This window comes from Macrobrachium nipponense, chromosome 17, assembly GCF_015104395.2.
Source record: "Macrobrachium nipponense isolate FS-2020 chromosome 17, ASM1510439v2, whole genome shotgun sequence".
In the NCBI taxonomy this organism is placed as follows: Eukaryota; Metazoa; Arthropoda; class Malacostraca; order Decapoda; family Palaemonidae; genus Macrobrachium; species Macrobrachium nipponense.
Genome location: NC_087210.1, coordinates 80,988,266 through 81,006,234, shown reverse-complemented (window position 1 = coordinate 81,006,234; position 17,969 = coordinate 80,988,266). Strand labels below are relative to the sequence as shown.

General features: G+C 44.4%; 1 protein-coding gene across 1 annotated transcript in view; it reads left to right on the top strand.

Moving 5' to 3' along the window:
• The window catches only part of LOC135196363 (E3 ubiquitin-protein ligase wwp-1-like), a 422,942-nt gene that overhangs the window by 42,825 nt on the left and 362,148 nt on the right, over positions 1-17,969 (top strand).

The window sequence follows — 17,969 nt, the reverse complement described above, 5'->3', positions numbered from 1 at the left end:
TACCAAATAGGACTTCAATAGGACCCAAATAGGACTAATCTCGACAATTACTGGGATTCTGTCCTCACAATGATGCACGCCCATCCAAACCTTTTTAAATTGGGTGAATACCACAGGATATTAGCCAAAGGTTCAGCATTTACTTACCTCAAGTGTTCTTTCTTTTCTGTGTCCTCCCCCCAACCCCCTTCCCCTCCTTCGTTTTTCGTGTCCAGCTTCACCGGAAGAACTTAACGAAGTACCTTCAACCTCACTTGTTTATAACGACACAAGGGAAATCCTGATGTTTATAAGGCGTACTCTGCCTCAGTACTTAGGTCCACAGTGCCTTCACACTCACAGAATAAGTCAAGTCTTCAATTTTCCCCATAAAAAATAAAGGACCGCTCGGAATGGTCGACTACCCATCACCACTGCCGTTTAGAAACTGCACCCAAATTCCAATTTCCAAGAAGACGTCGACCAGAGGAGGCCAAGACCCACAAAATTCTTATCTGTCGCCTTCTCTCATTGGCTAGTTAGTGACTGGAATGTTTTGAAAGCCCATTCGCCCCATTGGCTGGTTGGATGAAAATGCTATTCAGAATGATGGTTCTTTTAGGGAACAAGTCAGAAGAAGCCTATAAAGAATTTATTGTACGTGAATAGAGCAAAATAAAATAATTAAAAGGTACAAACTCGACCTTCAGACGTTTCAAAGGAGCAGAATAGAAGGTACATCCAATATTGATATGTAGATACTGCACCTTGTGTGGAGTATCAGTTTTAAGGACAAGCAAACCTCCTCGATCTGTGAGGCCGATTTAAGTATTTTGGTGGGAATCGTGACTGTATAGGTGCATATTATTTATCTTTTTATCATTCTTATTTAACTCATGAATTCTGTTATTATTAATCCGAATAGGGCAGTTACATGCATGGGATATTTGTAATTGTGTTAAAATTCATGAGCCTCATGTGACCGAGTTTGTGTGAATTCTAAGGAAGTTTTAATATTGCATTATTTAGAACACACACACACAAACACACACATACATATATATATATATATATATATATATATATATATATATATATATATATATATATATATAGTATGTATATATCAATATATATATATATCTATATATTATATATATATATATATAGATTATATATATATGTATGTAAATATCAATTATATATATATATAATATATATATATATATATATCTCTATATATATTAATTATATATATATATATATATATTATATATATATAATATATGTTTAGGTATATATCATATATCTTATATATATATATAGATATATATATATATATATATTATATATATATATATATATAATATATAATTTTTTGTGGAAGTAAGACTTTTGCAAAAATAGACTTTTGGCTAAATTAAGAGCTTTTGTTAAAGTAAGACTTTTCACTAAAGTAAGGTTTCAGGCTCAAGTAAGGCTTTTGGCTGAATTTAGGGTTTTTGCCCAAGTAAGGCTTTAGGCTAAAGTAAGAACTTGTGTGCATATATGTGTGTATATATATATATATATCTATATATATATATAGATATATATATATATATATATATATATATATATATATATGTGTATATATATATTCTCATGTTGTTGCCAGTTAATGATATGTGAGTAATGTATTAGATTATTTTTAAACTGTTAATTAGTTAAGAATGGTAATTGATAGTTTACTACTCTCCGGTGTTTGACTTGTTGTTTGTTTTGCTAATCCTCTTTTCAAATTCCATATATGGTGATTTCACTGGGTCTGACCTTCTATGCCCGCCCCCCACCCCAAACCCCCGGCTCTTGTTGACCACAAGGGATATGGAAGTCTTCACTGGTTATATGAGTCATGTGTTTCCTGAACCTTTTCTTGTGCGCTGTTTGGATTGACCGTAGGTACTGATTTCTGCCTCTGTATAGTACATACATGGACCGGAGAATATTCACCTCCTACATACCTTTTGGATCACCCAGTCTGCAGCTTCAGGATTTATCCTTAACGCCTTTGGTTCAGTTATAAAGCCAAGGGGACCTCTCTGTCCCAAGGTAAAATATCTATACTTATTAAAGCTCACGGCAAATGTCCTTCTTCTGTCGTCTTCAGTGGACAGTTTGATACTTGCCAACCACCTTGTGATATTTTTTGGGATTCAGCTCTGTGATTGGAATAGCATCTGATAATCACCCTGATTTGTCCTCCACACGTGGAGTTGTACTTTGCCTTGCAAGAGGAGAACTAACTTTAAAACATACGGAAGTTGCTTGGAATATTAGTGTGTATTGGTAAGGATATTCTTTCCTTTTGCCTTTCTCCTCCTTTCTGGCTCCACTCCCTTTGTGTTTGAATGTATTGGTTTCTTTTTATAGTTGGGTGTTTGGATTCGTATAGTGGTTATTTAAGCGTGAGTGTTATTCACATCTTTTTGTATTATAGAGGTTCAGGTGTGATTTCTGCCTAAAGGGTTATGTATTCCAATCTAAGTGATTTTTCCCAAGTGTCTATTTTCACCCCTGAATTGATTTTCCGATCAGTGGTTTAAGGTTTTGTTACGATTTCACACATTGTGAATTCCGTATCCTGTTCAGTGACTACAGGTAATTTTATAAGTGTATCGTGTAGTGGTTAACACCCCATCACTATTCATATGTGTATAATATATATATATAGATAGATATATATAATAGTATATATATATATATATATATATAATATATATATATATAAATGAATGTATATGAGTCTGATCACATCACCGTAATTCATTAAGCTAGAAATGTTCTTTGATATCTTATTCGCTCCACCTCAGAATTAATATATTTTCTTATATGTTAACTGAAGGGGAATTTCTAGTTGATGATAATTTCGTCGGCTCCCGGGCACGAACCTATATAAATTTTGGTTAAAATGGTATATATATATATATATATTATATATATATATATCTATATATATATATATATATGATTATATATATATATCATATATATATATATATATAAACTTACATACAGACTTCTCAATCTCTCTCTCACAACCTCGTCCAGTCGCCATCTTGTCCGCTGGATTCCTTTTCCTCCTCCTCGGGAGGTCTCCCGTTCATCCCCGCCCTTCATCCTGTTCTTCAGTGGCTCTCCTCCACCGATGAACGGCCTGGTATCATTGACCCGCCTCCCTCCGCCCTCTGTTCTTCTGTCTTTGAGTCCTCTTGGTGAAGCTCTCACTCAGGGGCGGAGGAGTCTGGGAAGGGAGGGCTCTCTCTCCTCTCTCTCTCTCTGGAATCCCCGTAAGTGCCCTTGAATAATGACTCTCATTTGGTCAAATGCTTAAAAAGAGAGAGACCTTCGACCGACACGTGGCTGTTGCCTCCCCAGAAGCACAAAGGACCCATTCAGACACCTGCCATCCCTCCGTGGACTCCCTGGGAGCTGTCCGTGAGGACACTGGAGCCACCTTCGAATTCCGGGGCTGCAGAAGAAGAGGAGAAGACCTTGGATGGTCTCACGGTGGCTGAATATGACTTCCTCTTCTCCCATGTCTTCCAGGAACTGCAAAAATTGGACGCTGGGTCAAGTGCGTCCTCTTCCAGCGTCAGGCTGAAGCAAGACGATTCAAAAAGACTGAATCCTCCGGGGAAGGAAGGGATTCTGGTTCAATCGAGGGCCCTATGCCACTGACAGAGAGAGAGAGAGAGAGAGAGAGAGAGAGAGAGAGATGCCAATTAAAAAGGCAAAGGTCGGGAAAGGGTCAAGGCAGGTGGGGGATCCATTCATTGGCTGCATTTCTCTCACGAAGTTATCGTTTTTTTTTTTTGGTAGTATTTTCTGGTGTAGTATAGACACTGTATCGTGTCTATCAGATGATATTGAATCCAAATATAGGCTATGAGATCAAAACAAATTACCGAACTAAGAATGTTTACTTGCAGTTACAATGCAGTGTGTACCGAAAAAAAGAACATGGTCATCATTATTAAATCATAAAGATCCCACACATTTTATATGTATTTATATATATATATTATAATATATAAAATATATATTATATAATTCTCTATATATAATATATATATATATATATTTATGTTGATCGATGAGGGTCCAAAAGACGAATACCGCTAGTTTCCCAGGTGTCATGGCGTCACTGTGCCCTGATCCCACTGGCCCCTTCTGAATACAGGAGCGAATCTTTGAAGGCCTAAGTTCTAAGCGGCCCCAAGGTTCCCCCCCTCGTTCAAAAAGCCTGTTCCCGTCAGTCCCAAGCAGCAAAGGGCGGCGCGTATTGCCTTAGAATACCCAGCGGCCATAATTTCCTTCATTAACGTGAATATAACTATAGCTACGGGACCCTGTGTCATTTTAAGGATAATACATAAGTGTTCATAGTATCTTACACCCTTTATTACGTATTGGTAGAGTCCTTACATGAAAAAATCAAGGAGGAATCCCCCTGTACTGAAAACTTCCACAGCATTTGTCAATTCGGGATCCCTTCAAAAGAGTGACATGTCAGAAGAGTGACATATCGAAAGAGTGACAAAAATAGTAATCAACATAACATAAGTGACAAAAGAATGACATATCAAAGAGTTACATAGCATGGTTTAGGAAAAAACTTACTAAAAATACTTAAAACCTTTATTTCAAAATTAAATTACAATTGAATAAGAAAACAATATACTTTAAAAAAAAACATAATTTTTAATAAGTCGTTAACTCTATGCTCATTATGATGCATGTTGCATGAACCAAAATGTAAAGCATGAGCAATTCCTCCTATATGATCATTTAAAGAGACAGCTCCCTTTCTACTTAAAACTGTTGCAAGCCTCTTTTCTCTTTGGATTTCTCTCTCTTCATTTTCCTCTAATAAGTCCCTGGAATTAAACACTGTATTTCTTGTTCTGTGTGATAATCTTTTACAAACTCCCTGATCATCGAGCAGACTCCCATATGGTATTGTTCGACTGACGACTGTTTCAAATTTCCTGTGCCTTCCTTGTCTCTACAGCATTATTTGTCCCTAGGAGATTGTATGCTTGCAGGTGATAAACGCTCCACACAGTTGGTTCAAATCGTGGAAAATGACGTACTGGGTTTTGTCGTGGTCTTCCTCTACTTTGCGAAATTATGGGTCTACCTAGCACCTATAACTGGTTCACTTAAGGTAGATTCTTGGGTGATCCCTATGCCTATGAGACGTTAGTTTGGCGGCCGCTGATTGGCTGGGAGCTGCCTACCTCCCGGTACCAGCCAATCAGCGGCCACCAAACAAACGTCTCGTAAGAATAAGGCTCATCCGAGAATCTACTTAAGTGAATCAGTTATAGGTATCGCTAAAATACCTATAAACTGGTTCAGCTTCAACTGGAATGTTATTTGAGAGATCTAAATATGCATCTCGGATTTCATCAGCCAGATGTCGTAAACTTAAGGCTAAATTCTCATTATTTCTTTCTATATGCATCTGCAAGACGCCGCTCTTTTGAATACATCGGTAAATATTTTGACATAGATGAAAAAAAACATCCCGATATTCCAGCTTCAGGAAATTCTCCTTTGGTGCTACGTAACTCAAAAGTCTACTACAATGAATTTGGGTTTTTACTGAATTCCTTTTCCTTCTGCAACCGAGAGGAAGTGTTCTAGCATTGATGAATATAGTTGTGTTATTTTCCCAGGCATCAACACAAAAACAGCTGGGAAAATTTGCTCTTGGAACCTGTAATGGACAAGATTTAAATGTCTCATCTAAAAACCAGATGCTAATCTTCGTAAATTTTGTCACTACCGAAGCTATCATTCTCATCTTCCTCCTCCTCCTCCTCCTCCTCCTCGACCTCTTCAATTCGTTGTCATTTCTAAGGTGAACTATTCATCTCCGTGTCAAACAAAACTTAGTTTTCCTTTCCCTAGTTTGCGTGACCTGTAAGTTTTCTGGGATTACCAAACCAATGGCAGAATTTGATTCCACTGGAAATTCCTTTTTACGAATGCGATGAATAACTTGCCTCGTAGCTGATGTATATACTTAGTATTTCAACGTCATTGTTTATATCTGCTTTTTGTCGAGCTTCCTGTTTCATTGCCGCTGGCGTAGAATCTGTAGCTCTTGCCTGATCTTTCAGTTCATCAATTACTTGTATTCATTAACTCCTTCCTCCCTCCATGATTATGTCCCTTTCCCTCAGATATCCAGCCACCATGTGAATTAAAACGTGTAACTCCACAAAGGGTTACAGAACCACAGCAACAATTTTGTCCTCGCACCTGAAGTCATGATTCTGGTCTCGGGATCGTTGGTGTCGGTAGATGTACTCCCTGAACGATAGTTTGTCGTTTCCTTTCTGGGATTTGAAATCCGTATTCGTCCATTAAGGGCAGGAAGATAATAACAAATAAAACTTCGCTTTTAATAATATAATGAACGGCCAAAAGCTTTTGGCGTCAACTGAACTATTTCCTTGAAAACACACGACGTCAAAACCACGTACGTCATCCCTCAAGGTTATAGTTAAGTGGTGGTTAAGTCAATAACTGCCAAACTTTCAATTACACCTGAAATCGTTTTAAGTCTGAACACTTTCCGATTAGGAAAACAAAACCATTTCAACTACTCCAACAACAGTTGTTTTTTCCTGAGATGTCACTCCTTTCTTGTGTCACTCGTGGAATTTTTTATTAGATTTGTCACTCTTTTGTTATGTCACTATTTCGAAATGTCACTCTTTCAATACACACCCGTCAGTTCACATACAGATACAGAAGGATTATTAGTATCACGTCCAACCGCCTCCACTATCCATCACCAGATCTTTAACCATTAGTTCCAATGAAGAAAGGCACAACGCGTTTGATTCAAGGTGCACAAACCATTACTAATCATTTTAAAAGGCATTGCAAAAGATTGGACGATAACTTTTATTTTGATGGAATACATTTTGACCTTAGAAAATTATCCACGGCATTAGTTTCTGATTTTCCTGAAAATCTGGTCCGCTGGGAATGTTGCTCTATCATATTATGCGAATTGCATCTGGAAAGTGTTGCATCTACCTGGAGGGATCTCAGGTAAGTTCAAGATGCTGATAAGATCATATTCCAGGAGTTCCATGTTTAGTTGAACCGTTCCTCTGAGTTAAGTCTTTTCTCTATGTGGTTTTCAGCGGTGAAATATAGTGCATAATTCAATGTTCATTGTAAGTAATTTAAATTGTGTTTTAATGCATGAAGTAATTTTGTTACGCACGCACGCATGCACACACACACACATATATATATATACAAATGTAAAAGGTTTTTAAAAAGATATCTACATATATTTCAATTACTATATCAGTTTTATATTCCTTGTAAGCGGACACTGTCCTGCCTTATCATCACAACTCTTACATAACGATGAAGCAAATCTCAGCTTCTACACTTATTGACACTTCAGCAACGAAAGGACAATAATATTTTACTTGGGAGAATAAGAAACTAATAAAAGAAAGTTTGCAGAATTGAGTGATCCTCCCAGGGCACTCTCTTCTCTCTTTCGCTTTCTCTCTCCGCCATCAGTCAAAAGGAAGACTGAGAACAATGTTTTTCGAGCCTCCTCAGCTGCCTCGAAAGGAGGAGGCCGCCTGTGGCATCAAGGGGACAAAAGTGTCAAAGGAGATCAAGACTGGAGTGAAAGAAGACTTGAGGGAATCTAACTCAGGCACCGTCCACACGGTCGAGCTTTGGTCGACGAACTTTGTCTGATGTGACGTCAGAAGCGGAGAAACAGCGAGAAAAGTCAGAACTTTACCGCAGTTTCTCTGCTTCTGACGTCACATTGAACAAAGTTCGAGCAAAGCTCGGCCGTGTGGACGGTGCCTAAGACAGTCAAAAGGAGTTTTGTCAAAGTTAGTTAGTAGCAGATTAGGCCAAAATAACCTTTAACTTGGGATTTTCTATTGACAGCGATAGACAGGGTCTGTTTATCTATTGTAGTAGTGCTGGATTAGACCACTAATAGCACATTTCAATCTGATGCTAGAACTCACAGTTGTTCTAAATTAATAGGGAAGGGTCATCTAATGGAATAACATAAATTTATTTGATTATGCAGTTACCTTAAAAAAAAAAAAAAGATATATTGATCATTCCTTATATACTGTTGAAAGGTAATATTTGAAAAGTTCTGAAGCTCTCAAAAGTCACACTTTCAGAGTAATTGAAGCAAAGATGAACAATTATAATCATGTCTTTAGAACAGTTCCGAAAGTGCATGTGTATCAGATATTTCATATTTTGACAAATACATGGAAATGCTAGATGTTGAATACAACAATCACCATCGCCCCTCAAACTCTGCACTGCCCATCACCGGTATTTAAATAATTCTTTGGTCACTCGATCATTATTGAAAATAATTTCATCAATAAAATCAATAAAATTCTGTGTGAAAGGTTGAATAGGCATAGATCACTTTGGGTACGATGTTCTCCTCCTGTTCCTTCTGTAGATGGACAATGCTAGAATAGTTCTAACAGAAGGGATACCCACTCTCTCTCTCTCTCTCTCTCGCTGGTCGACAAAGAGAAACGAGTATGAAGCCACCACTGTATATTCCGAAGTGTTTTGCAAATTCATCGAAATTTCGCAGAGATAAATTGGAGGAGGGACTCGTGTAGGACTCTTGTCGGTCGGACACGATGCACATACACATATTTAAGCAATACACAAACATACACAGACGCGCAACATACGAGCTTATGTACATGTTCGCTCACGTGTCCAAAGAGCCACTCTCTCTCTCTCTCTCTCTTGCTTTGCTCAGGAATATGGAAATGACTCAAGTCGTCTTATCACGTTCTGTCTCTGTCTCTAAAAAAATACGAGAGGATACTGTGCAGACAGAGCGACATACTATTATAACAATGACTAACATTTGTGGTAATGTTAATTATTATTAATATATTCATCATTTATGATATTAAGATTAGAGTGGGAACTAATTAAATGAGGTTTATTTTCTTGTTGTTGCTGAAGCTAAACTACCTGAACCCTTCCACAGCAAAGGCTTTGATGGCCACCCCTGATGGCTTATTTCCTCTGTTGAGAATGCAGTTGAACAATAATAAAACGTTTTGTGTGAATGCCACAATTTCAGTCACTCTAAAGTGACAAATATTGGACATAAATCCCTTAAGGAAACTTGTTCCTACAAAAATACTAACCTGAACCTTTTATACAGGAATATCTAGTGTAAAAGGTGCGAGCTGGAGCAGTCTGTAACTAGTAGAGATGGTGGTTAGGCCCTTGGGGGCTGGGGAATATTCAAATTCACCCCATGCCACCACTCACTTTATCTCTGGCCACCAAGAAGATTAGACATGCTGTGCTCGTGTCCTCTTCCCGCCTTTAGTTGTTGAATATTTGGCAAGAAGTCTGCTACCTTATTTTTACTATTTTTTTTAATTCTTGTTTTGTTCTGGAATAGAGAAAAAAAATATTACCAATTGCATTGCAAGGGACGTGGGCATCCTTGTGGGTGATTTTCATGTGTAGTGTACCTCTGCCCCTTGTAAGGAGTTTGCTGTTCCCTGCAGTGGGAGAACTTTGGTAAGAAGACAAAGAGGGATAAGAAGTTTGCTGACGACTTTGAGGGGAGGCAGAGAAAACACTCAAATCCTACTGGTATTATTATTTTTTCCCCTCCCATTCTTATGCACGGAATGATCCTATGGGTCTCAGTGCTTGGCACTGGGCTTAAATTTCCCATTCTGTTCCATTCCTTTCCTACCTCCTGCCTGCATGTAGTGCTACCCATCCTTGGATGACCAGCACTTGAGTGAAGAAGGTTGATCCCACACAGTCCTCAGAGGATGACTTAGTTGATGCTCCATCAACAGTCTCGCCCTTTAGTTCATCTCATTTTAATGTTCCAGGTACCAAAAATACGTTATCTCTGGAGTAATTCCGGAAGATGAGCCTATGCTCAACATCCTAGGTAGTCCATCTTTTGAAGCATTTCTGGAGGAAGAGGAGCTATTTCCAGTGCCATCTTCTGTAGTGTCTGAGGCTGTTCCAGGTTTTTGTTTAGGAGAAGGATCCTTTTGTTTCAGTAGTACTTCCAGTAGCAGATCCTCCTGTTGATAATTCATTGTCTTCAGTTAGCCTTGACCATCCCTTTGGTGTTGAATTCTGGCAAGACTCAGAAGAGAGGGAAGAATACCTCTTGTCAAGAGAAAAAAGGGAAGAAGCACTCTAGTCATTCTTCCTCTCCACTGTCTAGCTTGTCTTTGTCCTCTTCATCCCAGGACTCTCTTCTACTAAGTCATGCCTATGGCAGGGCAGATACTGCTGCATATACCTGCCTAGATGGGAGATCTGCTGCAATTAAACTTGAGCTTAAGGGCTCCCACTTGAATGAGTGCATACCTTACCTGTGCTGTGTATGGTTGACTTCAAGACAAACCCCTCTCCCTGTGCTACCAAGGGGACACAGAAGGGCCTGTGCACCATGTTTATCCTGAGTGAGAGGTCTCTGGACCATGCGCGCACTATCAACTGGGTATACTCTTCTGCTGTACTTCTTTTGGGATGCACAGGGGAGAATTTGGCACTGGCTTCTCATTTGGCTCGTGCGTTCTCCAGAACATGTAAATATCAAGTGCTCTCCCTCAAGGAGAGATCTTCATTGATCTCTTCCACTTTTTGTGTGCACAATTTTCTGCAAGGGAGTGCCGGAGTACTAGTCTGATCTGCACCACTAGCTTGGTGGCTACCGAGTATAGGGACATCAACTCTAGCTTGCCCCATCAACTCCATGTCATTTTGGGACCACCTTGACGTGGTGAGGGGGCTCTCGAACCTCATGAATTTCTTCCTAGGTTCAAACCCAAGAGTCCCAGGTAACATCATATATTTTCGGATTAGTATTTTTGGACTTTTCCATTTTTGTCAAAATTTTCCAATCAATTAAATAAGAAAACATATCACGGCTTAACATGGAGTTGAATCTGCAGCTGAATAGTGAGAACTGTGGGAGATCCATCATCTACCTGACAATGTTCGGACCCGTTTTTCAGGCAGAACTATTCTGTGGGGCTGGACCATGGATTCCAGGAGGGCCCAGTTCTAGGAATAGAGCTCTTGGTATTCTGTCCAGTTTGCCCATAGTGTGATTAGGATGGGGATAATTGTATTATCGTAATGCTCTTAGTCCTAGCAAGCAGGTTCTGCTTACGCTTGGGCCATACTAATCATGTTATGCCATCCACTTTTGGGGTAGGGTAGGGATGCGGACATTTGGGAGTCATTTCTCACTTGTGCCATTGGCAGATTTAACTTCACAAAGGGCCAATGATATCTTTTCAAGATTTTTTTTTTCAAATATTTTTATAATTAGTAAACTTGATGATTTGAGTACCCCTGGACCCTGTGATGGAAAAGCTCTGGCACAGTCTATTACTATTGGCACGTCACTCCCGAATTTCCTTGGTACAGCCTCAAGCAATGAAAATGCTATGAATGTTACAAAGGAACAACACCCTGTTCCAAGTGAAGTAGCAGAGCCAGAACACCAATTAGGATGCATAAAGAGGAAAAAAAGAAACAAAGAAAAATCAATTGGTAAACTCCAATATCGTAACAATGAAACCATATAAAATGAACAATAATTCTGAATTGGAGACAAATAATCCTCCCAGCAATACAGAAAAATATAACAATCTTAATAGACAAGCAATGTAAGTAAAACAAGGACCAAAAAGAAACAAAAATTACTGACTTAATCACACATTGGTACATTTTGATGACCTCTATGGACCAGGTAACTAGTCAACATTTCTAGTCCTCAAAACTGACAACAAAACTCAGCAGCGATACTAGAAAACAAATTACTTAACATATATCCAACACTGGACATGGAATGTAGACACATCAAAAACAATGAATGGCTAATCCAAGTGACCAACAAAAAGCAGTCCACTGCCTTTTTAAGTATAACGGAAATAAATAACATAAAAGTAATAGTTACAAGCCACAAAACATTGAATTATGCACAGGGTACAGTCATCCTACCCAACAACGAACAATAACTTCCTTCAAAACAACGACTATTAGACTCCTTGAAATTGAGATATAACAATATTCACAATCTAGAAATATACTCAATTCCAAATAGGAAAGACAAGAATAAAAATATCAACATTGCCAAAATAAAATTTACAGGCCAAGACCTCCCATTTAAAATAAAAATTCTTAGGCAAAATAGAGTAGTTTGTCCTTTCGTTCCAAAACCATTACAATGTACACAGTGCTCAAGGTATGGAGGCACATAACAAAAATGCCGTAATAAGGAACTATAACCACCCAAAATGTATTAATTGCGGGCTAGCCCATCACGCAAAATCTAAACAATGCTCATTTTACCAATACAACACAGTTGTTAATAAATAGGACAGGAATGTCAGTCATGGAAGCCAGACTCGAGCTGAAAGCAAGAGGAGTTAATAATCCATCCAAAAGCCCCACCTTTTCAAATGTAACTAAAAATCAAGACACCAATCAGCACAATAACAAACAAGATAATGTAAACAGAAACTAATTCTCATCCCAATAATACTAATGTGGCAGGATCACAAGCTTCAAAACAATTGGGCAAATCCCCCCCCCCACCTAATCAATCCAGCTGCCAAACTGTCACACTTTCCTCTTTACACTACAGAATAAACGCAGGACAATTGACCTATACCTACACACAGAACAAAAAAACACAAACACATGTACTTACCTGTGGCAGGATCACAAGCTTTAAAACTGCCGGGCAAATCCCCCCCCCACATAAACCAAATCACTCCAGCTGCCAAACCCACCCTGAGTCACACTTTCCTCTTTACACTACAGAATTCATGCAGGACAATTGACATACCAACACAGAAAAAAAAAAACACACACAAACCCAAAAACAAAAAACTCAAAACACATGTACTTACCCAACTCCAGATACTCCAGGCTATCCTTTGCTGTCCGCCGGTCAAGGTCATGGATATACCAACAACAACATAGACCACAACCAAGAACCACAACACCCAAGGACCACAACTCCACAACAACAAAAAAGGAACACAACTCAACAACACAGCAAACCAACAAGGAACACAACAACCAAGGAACACAACCACAACAAAAGACCAATGCACAAACAATTACCAACACAAAATGAACAACAACACAAAAAAAGCAACACACACACCCACTAACAACACCAACAACAACCCTCAACCACAACAACTCGCATATAATCCAACAGGAACTCACATACAACTCAACAAAAACCTCACAGCACAACAACTCCTAAGCAACCAATATCAAACCCAACAACAATCAGCAACAAACCAATAACACACTACTTAAATAACTTTACCAATCCCTCAACACTTTCCTCAACTTCTGACTCATACTGACTAAAAAGACTCACTCAAAACACAGAACTCTGATCTCCAACAGCACCAGCAGACAACTCAGAACTCACCAACAACCAATCCAACTGTTAACCATCCAACCACCAATTACCCTCTCTCTCTCTCTCTCTCTCTCTCTCGCAGATGTCGTCAAATGGAACTCCATATTTCCTCCCTCGTTACATTTGACAATGTCTCCTTACACTCACAACACCCACACTAAATAGTCTTCCGCAACACCCACAGACACTCGGACGCAGGTCCCCTGGATCTTGTTTGAGGGCCCTCATACACACTTAGTTACACCGCCATCCACTTCTCCCAGACTACTTCCAGTCAGACTACCATTACCATCCGCCCAAATACCATTCATATCTCATCTACCCCTTCCAACTCTTGTCCGAATATCTCTCGTAACTCTGCCACCAAATCACTTACCTCATTTACACTCCTGCCAAACTCCCGAAAAGACTCATTCATACTGCCAACTACATCCTTACCATCTGATTCCCTTCCTGGTGAAACTTCACTAAACCCTGACAATTCAAACCCACACGCTATACGTATAATTCCTCCCCTCAAAGTTGTCCGTATTACATGCCTTATCCACTATTTTTACCCTAACACTAACCCTTCTATCATGCAGCTCACGTTTCTCCCTTTCATTCCCTTTCTTTACCTTCTTCTGCTTTCTTCCATACTCAACCAACACTAACTGCCAATCTTCCAGACCCATTTGCTCACTGAGACTCAGCTCACATTTATTCACCCGCAACCACTCACCCATCGCACTCTCCCAAACATATTGTCGCATACTACAGGACCCGCCCAACTGAATCCCCTTTTCACTAAGTTTCCCGAATTCCCAGCCTGGCTCATCCTCTTTTGCCTACACACACTCGCCACATGACCTTCCAATCCACATTCAACACATTTTGCACGCTGTTCTTTACACATCCTAGAATAATGCCATTCTTCCCACAACCAGCTTTCATACAGGTACCCCGACATCCACTAGCTATGTGCCCTACCTGTCTACACCTATAACATTTAAGATCCCTGTCTTTCTTACACTTGCTCACTAAATGCCCCGTTTGCCCACACCCGAAGCACGCTCCTAACGCCCACCAACATTCATTCTTCCTGTGTCATGGCTTACCACATCTATGACACTGCTGCTCTCGCTCACAACTAACTGACCCTACTCTTCCAACAATCGCACTCCAATTTCTTTTAGGGCTAACTACACTCACGTTACTTGCCCTAACACTCCTATCTACCACTCGCTCTGCCATTCGCCTCGGCCCTTCCAAAACTGCCTCCCTATAGCTTTTAAATTCTGGTACAACCTCAGCTACTTCAGTCTTAACACTAACATTCCTACTCTCTTTCATGCACCTATCTAACTCGTAATCTTCTATTTCTAAAATGTCGTTCCATGTCAACCTTTCATTCGTCCATCGCATTTTCTCCTTTCGTTTCAGATTTATAAACTCATATACGCCCTCTGGTACAGTCGCCAACAGCTTTCGCACTAACTCCTTACACTCCTTTATCCCTTCGTCCCCAAACTTTTTCCTGGCTAATGTTTCTAACCTACAGACATACGTTGACAACGACTCACCAACATTCACTCTTGCCTCTTCAAAATCATGCTTTCCTTTATATCTAACGCTACTCTTTATCCTCTTTGCCTGTTCTACAATCCTGGCTTTTACACTCTCATACAGCACATTCCCTACACTCATCATTACCCCATACATACTTAACAGAAATCCCATCAAAAAGCTACCTAACTCTCTTGCCCAGACTATCTTGTTCCCCATACTTGGCCTCACAATACTTCTCATATTCCTTAAAAAAGTCCCCTATGTCCCTACTACCATATTCCTCGTATTGTGCACATTGGGGTACCTCTCTCATATACACAGCCTTTCATACTTCCTGCTCACTCTCACTTTCACTACTTCCATTCTGACCCCTTTCCCTCTTCTGAATACAGCGAACCCACTTCCATACTCACATCCATACTCTTGACTACGCTCTTCTTACCCTTATTCTTTCTACCTACCTGTTTTCCACCCACCGCTGTCTAAATCACTCACAGCCCTTTCCGGGCCGCTGCCTGCCCGTCTCCGGGACGACTGGCGGGGCTCTGCCCGCCCGTCCCCGGGACGCCTGGCGTGGACTCTACCCGCCCGTCCCGGGACGCCTGGCGGGCTGGAGGCCAGGCCGGTCCCCGGTGGACGCCTGGCGGGCGGAGGCCCAGCCGGTCCCCGGGACGCCTGGCGGGCGGCCCGGCACGCCCCCCCGGTCCCCGGGACGCCTGGCGTGGGCTACTGCCCGCCCGTCCCCACCGGGACGCCTTGGCGGGGGCCTCTGCCCGCCTGTACCCGGGACGCCTGGCGGGGCTCTGCCCGCCCGTCCCCGGGCGCCTGGCGGGGCTACTGCCCGCCCGTCCCCGGGACGCCTGGCGGGCCTCTGCCCGCGCCCTTTCCCCGGGACGCCTGGCGGCCGCTGCCCGCCCGTCCCCGGGACGCCTGGCGGGCCTCTGCCCGCCCGTCCCCGGGACGCCTGGCGGGCCTCTGCCCGCCCGTCCCCCGGGGACGCATGGCGGGCGGAGGCCCGCCGGGTCCCCGGACGCCTGGCGGGCGAGAGGCCCGCACGTCCCGGGAGGCCTGGGGGGCGGAGGCCCGCGCCCGTCCCCGGGGACGCCTGGGGGCGGCGGAGGCCCGCCCGCCGGTCCCCGGGTGGACGCCTGGCAGGCGGAGGCCCGCCGGTCCCCGGGACAGCCTTGCCCCGGGCGGAGGCCCCCCGTCCCCGGGACGCCTGGCGGGCGTAGGCCCGCCGGTCCCCGGGACCGCCTGGCGGCCGTAGGCCCGCCCTACCCCGGGACGCCTGGAGGTGCGTAGCCCCCGTCCCCGTGACGCCTGGCGTCCGGAGGCCCTTCCGTCCCCGGGACGCCTGGCGGGCGGAGGCCCCGCCCGTCCCCGGGACGCCTGGCGGTCGGAGGCCCGCCGTACCCGGGACGCCTGGCGGGCGGAGGCCCGCCCGTCCTCCCGGGGACGCCTGGCGGGCGGAGGCCCGCCCTCCCCGGGACGCCTGGCGGGCGGAGGCCCGCCCGGTCCCCGGGAGACGCCTGGCGGCGGAGGCCCGTCCGTCCCGGGACGCCTGGCGGGCGGAGGCCCGCCCGGGTTCCCCGGGACGCCTGGCGGCGGAGGCCCGCCGGTCCCCCGGGACCCTGGCCCGGTCCGGTGGCCCCGTATCGTCCTGGCGCCTGGCGGGCGGAGGCCCGCCCGTCCCGGGACGCCTGGCGGGCGGAGGCCCGCCCGTCCCCGACCCGCCTGGCGGGCGCGGGCGGAGGCCGCCCGTCCCCGGGACGCCTGGCGCGGAGGCCGCCTCCCCGTCCCCCGACCGCCTGGCATGGCGGCGGAGGCCCGCCGGTCCCCGGGACGCCTGGCGGGCCGGAGGCCCCCACCGCCGGCCCGGGTCCCGGGTTCCCCCGGGACGCCTGGCGGGCGGAGGCCCGCCGGTCCCGGGACCCCTTGCCCGTCGGAGGCCCCTCCCTTCCCCGGGACGCCTGGCGGGCGGAGGCCCTCCCGTCCCCGGGACGCCTGGTTGGGCGGAGGCCCTCCGGTCCCCGGCCGGCCTGGCGCGGAGGCGCCGGTCCCCGGGAAGCCTGGCGGGCAGAGGCCCGCCGGCTCCCCGGGACGCCTGGCGGGCGGAGGCCCGCCGGTCCCCCTGGACGCCTGGTGGGTTGGCGGAGGCCCGGCCGGTCCCCAGGGACGCCTGGCGGGCGGAGGCGCCGGTCCCCCGGGGTTGGGACGCCTGGCGGGCGGAGGCCCCCGGTTCCCCGGGAACCCCGCTCTGGTGGGCGAGGCCCGCCGGTCCCCTGACGCCTGGTGGGCGGAGGCCCGCCGGTCCCCGGGACGCCTGGCGGGCGGAGGCCCGCCCGTCCCCGGGACGCCTGGCGGGCGTAGGCCCTCCCGCCCCGTTCCCGGACGCTTGCGGGCCTTGCCCGCCCGTCCCGGGACGCCTGGCGGGCCTCGCCCGCCGTCCCTTAAGAGAGTAACACCTCTGTTTAACCTTAGAACCAGAATATGCCACTGAATCCTTTCAATTCTCCACGGGCTTCTCTGAATCCTCTGCTTCTTATCCTGGCACTCCACAAATCTTCTCTGAATACTCTGCTTCTTCTTCTGACGCTCCCTGAATCTTCTCTGAATCCTCTGCTTCTCCTGGCACTCCACCAATCTTCTCTCAATCCTCTGCTTCTCCTGGCACTCCACCAATCTTCTCTCAATCGTTTGCTTCTCCTGACACTCCACCAATCTTCTCTGAATCCGCTGCTTTTCCTGGCACTCCACCAATCTTCTCTGTATCTTCTGCTTCGAATCCTGGCACTCCAACAATCCCTACATTTACCTTTCCCTTTCAGGAATCAATAAAACTCTTACAAAACATTTTATACTTATTTCCCTCTAACTTTCATATCCTTCAACGATTAACAAA